General features: G+C 39.1%; 1 pseudogene; it reads right to left on the bottom strand.

Moving 5' to 3' along the window:
* Positions 1–510: 510 nt before the first annotated feature.
* Positions 511–4,858, bottom strand: LOC107749967 (interferon-induced very large GTPase 1-like; annotated as a pseudogene).
* Between the last annotated feature and the right edge of the window lie 1,976 nt (positions 4,859–6,834).

Here is a 6,834-nt window from a genome sequence, read left to right as displayed (position 1 = left end):
TTTTTTTTTTTTTTTTTTTTTACAGCCTGAGTTTGGAGACATACTTGTATTTTCAGGACAATGTGGTATAAAAATTGCCAATCACTATGCTATATTTGTTGATGATGAGGACATACCAGGAAAAAAAAAGGGGGACAACATTTTTCACATGCTAAGTATGACATAATAACTCTTATATAAGAATATTAAGAATTATTAAATAATAATAATGCAAGACTTAATGACAATATTAAGTTACACTCACAATTCTTGCATAATTATTCCAAAGAATATAATGATGGTACATCTGGCTGTGCATTCGGTCACTGGAATCCAAAACCTATTACTGTACACAATTACCAAGATGATAAAGTAAGACCAATAAAGGAAGACATTATAGCTGCTCTTACCGAGATGAATCAAAACTGTGGAGAATGGAGCTGGACAAACACTTGTGAACATATTGCCACTTCTATTCGATATGGAGCAGCTCATGCAACGTGCCAACAGGTGTGTATTGAAAATAAACATTTAATGTTTAATAATACCAAAACAATCTTGTAGTGTATTAAAATTCTGATTATTTGCCACTAAATCTGTGCAAATATCAGCAAATAGATTCTGTGTTAAACGCTGGTAACATGTGCCATTAATTCCAGTCACTCTGTGGAAAGCAACACTGTGATCTTTATCATGGTTTTCTATGGTCTTGGTGCAGGTGGCTTTACAGAACGGACACTGAACCCAACAGCACTGACAGAAGTGATCAATCAGAAGCTAATCTGGTCTGAATTTATAGTCCAGCTTTTTATCAAATGACTTTCTGTTTAATCTCCTGCTGATGTCATACACTATATCAGGAAGTTATTTTCTTATCACCTCTTCAAGGAGGTTGAAATCATTAACATTATCATGTTTGACTCCACTGAGGTGTTTTTCAGAGAAGATCAGCTCATCTGAGAGCTGCTGTGTGAATCTCTTCAACCACAAACCAGCATCTCCACTGTTCACTTGAACATGTTCAGTAGATTGACGAGCTGCTCTCATGATCTTCTGCTGCAGGAGTTTAATGTTCTCCTTCATCTTGGGTAAAACACTGACACTGAACTTATCAGTGATGTACCGACTGACTTAATCTCTGATGAAACTCTTGTAGTGATCTCTGGGATTATGAATGAAGTTCATGTATTTGTCAAAATCCTCCTCTTCTGCCAGTGTCTTCAGGATATGTTTCTCCAGATTTGATCTGGTTCCATTCAGTGATTCACAGTTTGATCTCATTTCATCTGTCAGATCTCTGGTAGTCTTCTTGTAGACGCTCTGCTCAATGGACTCTTTGAGTTTCTGACAGAAGATCTCACCAAAGATGGCTGCTGATGCAGCTCCATGACAGTATTTCTGGAAAATACTATAGTACTCTTCTCTCTTCCTCTCCACATATATTTCAGGATTATTGGCTTCTCTGAACAGTCTGTGTTGGTCAGTGATCATCTTGTTTGATCTCTTACAGATGGAAAGAGCCAAATCCATGAGGAATTCTTTCTTGAACACATATTTCACTGCTCCTTCCTGATGTTCTCTTACTCTTGTCTTGATGTAATCTGTGAGTTGTTGAATGCAGCTGATGTTGTAGCCCATCTTTGAAATGTTAAATGACTGAATCATTTTGTCTGTCTGCTGAGCAACATCTGTGACTAATGATTTTATTTGGATTTCATCCTCTTTAGAGAGAGGACTATAACCAAACTTCTCTTTAGCTGATCTGAAAGTATTTGTAACATGTCCTGTAAATCCGCTAGATTTCTTTAACTGTACATAATCTGAATAAACCTGTACAAAGAAAATATCCCTGTTCTTCCTCAAGTGATCTACATGAGCATTTTTATAGATGCCACTGAGGATCCCTCTCACATCTGTCATTATGTCAATGTCTCCGATTGCACTAGTGTCTCTTTTGTTCTTCACACACTGTTTCCAGAACAAAAAGTCTTTCTTCAATGTTTCTTCATCATTTGCTTTGTCTCTGAGTTTTACCGCAAGTTCTTTGCTCTTTTCATAGAGAGTGTTTTCATGTTGTGTCCTCTGAACATCAATCTTTTTCTTCAGGTCTCGCTGCTGAAGAACCTCATTTAATTTCATCTTTGTTTCTCTCACAATGTTTTCCTGAAGCTCTTTGATTTTGATTTCAAATGATGTTTTCCACTGAATCAGTATATCTTTATCTCTGTCTTTCTCAAAGAATTCAGACATTGATTTTTTCACTTCTCCACTTGTCTTCTTCAGTTCTCTGTGAATATCAGTTTCTTTAATCTCATGAATTGATTCATTTTCTATTTTGTGCTGTAATTTTTTCTCAGTTTCTATCATGGCACTGCGAAGACTCCAGGACCATTTGCTGTATTCGGTCTCTAGTTTCTGGTAGGCTGAAATCTCCAGAGAATTTCTGAAGCTGAAGACGAATTGTTCATTTAGTAAAGCATCTCAGAGATCTTTAACCCGATCTTTTAGATGTGTTAGCATCATTCTATGTGAGTTTGAGGCACGAGACATAATATTTCCTTTAGTTCTTGAATGTTCTCACAGTAGTTTGGGTTTGGTGGTGCCATTGGTGGACTGCCCTCCCAGAACTGAGCAACATTACTTCACATCTTTCTGAACATCAAATCTAATGACATCACTGAAAAGTTCTACATCACAGACTTCATCTTCAGCAGCAAGTTTTGTCATCTCGTCCAGTTTCTCCTGCAGTCGTCTTCTTCCCTCCATGTTTTTGTCTCCAGCTGTGACGTCTGAAACGTTCTGATGCACAAACACACAGCTGGGTTTCAGTCTGACCTTCTTCATCCTCATGAAGGCCTGAACAACAATATGAAGAAAATCCTCCATCTCACATGGGATGTTGATCAATGTCAGATTTCCCAGACCTACAACAAATGTGGCCAATTCATTGTCATGATGTATTTTTGATCCTCCAGCCAGATCTATAGCACGAAGACCCTCAGTATCAACAACCAGAATATACTCAAAGTTCATCTGTGTTTTCATCTCGTCTGACACTCTGACCAGCTGCATGAAAGCTCCTCTGGTGCACCTGCCAGCACTGACCGCAAACTGGAGTCCAAACATGGCATTGAGCATGGTGGATTTGCCAGAGCTCTGAAGCCCTAAAACTGACAGCACAAAGACTCTCTGGTCTCCCAGTTTCTGTAAGACTTGATCTAGAACAGCAGAGATCCAGATCACAGGAACATGACAAGCATCTCCATCCATCAGCTCCAGTGGAGATCCAGAGATCATCATCTCTGCTGCAAGACTCGGGAGAGAAGAAAAGTCAATCTGCAGGTATTTCTTGTTCTTCTTCACAGATGAATATGATTCATCGATCTGTCCAATCTCCCTCATGATGTGCTCCAAACCAAAGGCTGCAGCTTGAAGATCCCCAGATATTCTCTCAAGTTCTGTTTGTTCAGCTGTCAATTTTTCTGATTTAGCATGATCCTCTCTCAGTTTTACAACTGCTGACCACTTTTCATGATACTTGTCAAGTAAATAAGAAAGATCAGCTGATGTATATTCATCCAGGAGAATTCTGAGCCATTTAAGGAAAAACATCTTATATTCAGTATGCAAGTTAATTTGTTTAATAAAGAGCTTCATAAAGTCACTGATGTTTGATTCATGCTGCTGTTCACGTATTTTCTTCATTTCTGTTTGTTTTCTTCTGATGTCTATTTCTATCTCATCTGCTCGAGGTCGATGCAGTTCTTTGTTCCTCTGACTCCACTGATGCCACAGTTTCCCCTGATGAGGCAGAAATGATTATTTGATTTCTGTCAGATCTTTCTTCTCCAGTAAACTCATCATCTGCTGTGCTGCTGCTCTTCCTCTCCTGCAGTTATCATCGTCTTCCTCATCTACTCTGATGTCTGAGTATTTGGACACATCTTCAAGTCTGAAAGTGTGAGATGATTCTGAGAGATAAACATCTATGGCTCTTCTGAGTTCTTCAGATACATCTAACTGACTTCTGTGTTTCAAACCAATCTTAAATTTCCCTTTCTTGATCTCAGTGACAGTAGATTCATCCTCTGTAAAGAGACAAATTAGTGTTTTTTTTTTCACTGTACAGCTTTTGGATTATTGTTGCACTTCTGTCATCCCTCTGAAGTTGTGGTAGAAGAACAACATTGACTGAGGCCATTTCAGTGAGGATCTGCAGCTGTTTCTCGTGGTCTCCTGCATCACCGTGTAGATTACAGAACGCTACACACTCAGTGAATTTATCATCATATGATCCAGATGGGCAGAACCAGGCGATCTCCACCACTCCATCCATCAGGACTCTGGTGCTGCTGCTGCCTGGGATGTTCCGGTGGAAGAATGTGTCGTGTCTCTCATTGATCAGACTGTTAATCAGCTGAGACTTGGATGAGGGCAAAGAGCCAAATCTGAAGAAAAACACCATTGGAGTTTGTGCCTTGTAGATTGACTGTGTTTGAGTAATAATCTCATTGTTGGGGTTTCTGATTTTCCAGCTCTTGTTGATTTGTCTGAATGTCCAGAGAGGAAACTCAATCTGTTGTGTGAATGGATCAGGAACAAGCAGAGGCAGAGCGTACTGACACTGGGACAGTTTAGTGACCATCAGCTGCTTCAGGAAACCATCAGCACAATGAAACACAACCATCTGAACATCCATCGGGTGAATGAGGTCAGATTGACTGGTTCCTTTGTTTAACAAATATATGTTTTCATCATCAAAAATATCACCCTCATCTTCAAATGAGTCTATGTCTCTTTGTTGTGTGTGAGCTTCCTCATTGGTCTCTTTAGATTTAATGTATCTTGCTTTGTAGTTCATCATTAGCAGTTTTTGTAAGAAAGTCTGAATCAGCTCTACTTCAGCACAAGACTCATGGGACTGTAATGATTGTGCAGATATCTGAAGAACATCTGCAGCTCTTAGTCTATTGTGGTGACTGATTGGAAGATATCTGTGAAAGAGTTGCTGTATTTTTTCTGCTCTTCCAATGTCCTTGTTTTCTCTCTGTTTAATAGACAAAACAATAACACAATTACTTGTCAGTGTTTTCGGTTACTTTCTCTTAACTGCTTGGTTATTTTTTGTACTTTACTGAAAGACACATTTCTTCTAATAAGCAACTGATTGAATCATGATATTAATGATAAGTTTGGAAGGTTGGATATTATGTCGCTCATAATTCAATATCATAAAGCTGCATATATTTCTAATCAATCACTTAATGTATTTTTCTTCAGCCTATAGTTGCTGAATCATCATCATACCTCTGTGGTAACTCTAATCACATCACTGTCTATGGTGTAGTTGAGTTTCCCCACCGCAGCACATTTAATCTCATATTCAGTTCCTGGTCTCAGATCAGTCAGAGTAACTGTGTCTTGATCATTCAGCACAGGTTCAGATCTCCAGACTGTGTCCTGCTTCGCTTTATACATTAATCTGAGCTCCACTGTAGCAGGACATGGTGGATGCACCTTCAGAACCACACTCTGACCTTTGACCTCTTCAGTGATTTGGATGGAGGAGTAAAGCACACAGCTTCATCACAGTCATGCTCATACAGCAGAATGCAGGAACCAGGATGATTCTCCATTTCCTTTGAGGACACAATAAACTTGGATGGTTTACTGCCTTGTGAATCAGTCAAGTTCTTAAATATCTCCAAATTGCTTCTCATGGTCTTGTAGATCTCAGCAGTGAGCCAAGACTTTTTCTTGATATCAGGGCTTATCTCTACATTTTCTTCTTTTGTTGAAGAACTCAGATAGGCCTTTTGTTTAGAAAGGAGCATGTCTGACCAGTTCAATGATGTGAACGTGTAACTGACCAGATTCCCAACCCCCAGATCCATCATGATGGCATATGTATTGACTTCTACTTCAACATCCTCCAGCTGTCTGAGGATTGTTTTAATGATCTCATATTCTCTTTCTCTCTCTTTCAGCCATCCTTCAAGATCACTTCCTCTGTATGGAGATTCATCATGCTCTCGTAGAAGATCATTCAGTACAGTTTCCCTCATCACATCTCCGCGGATGTTTGGTAGCAGAGAGCCAAGTTTATTCATGAGTCTCAACTTGTACTTGTAGCAGTTTTGCTTCATTTGCTGTATTTTCTCATGAAATTCAGCAAAAGTCACAGCAGGAGAGTCTTTCAGAAGGTCACTGCATTTCATCTCAACTGTATTTAAACTCTCAATCACTGACTCAGTTTCTAAGATTAGATTCATGCTGATGTCTTTCTGAAGTTTAGATGCTTTTGAGTGAAGTTTGTCCAGAGGAAAAAGCCAAACTCTCAGAGGAACCGCCAGCTGTTGGTTTTCTCCCAGTAGTTTTGGAAGATCAGCAAAAACCTTCATCGCATCTTCAAAAGAGGTTGGGTTAGAGTGTAGATGGAAATCACCATAAAATGTACAAGTCAATTTTTTTACTGCAGTTTCCTGTTTTTCACTCATGGTCAGATCAGCATTTGCATCTATGGAAGCGATGCCCTGTAGTTTCTCCAGAGCCAATTTTAGTTCTATTTCTATGTTTTTTTTGTCCTCATCTGATGAAACTTCTCTGTCGAACACAAAGCAGGCATCTGCTCCATACAGTATTCCTGTTACTACATGTGTGGCTATGTCATTATCAACATCAGGAATATTTTCAGAAGGCAACTGTTTCAAGGTTAGTTCTTTAAACTCGCTGGTTGAATGATAATGTAGTGTCAGCCTTTGCTGTAGGAAAGATCTCTTGGTGTCATTGAGATACTTTGCTGCTCCACTAACTTTGATAAGATCACCTAAAAGACTCAGTTTCAGTCCACCATCA

This window comes from Sinocyclocheilus rhinocerous, unplaced genomic scaffold (genome assembly GCF_001515625.1).
Source record: "Sinocyclocheilus rhinocerous isolate Xijiao unplaced genomic scaffold, SAMN03320098_v1.1 scaffold7809, whole genome shotgun sequence".
In the NCBI taxonomy this organism is placed as follows: Eukaryota; Metazoa; Chordata; class Actinopteri; order Cypriniformes; family Cyprinidae; genus Sinocyclocheilus; species Sinocyclocheilus rhinocerous.
This window is presented reverse-complemented; position numbering and strand designations above follow the sequence as displayed.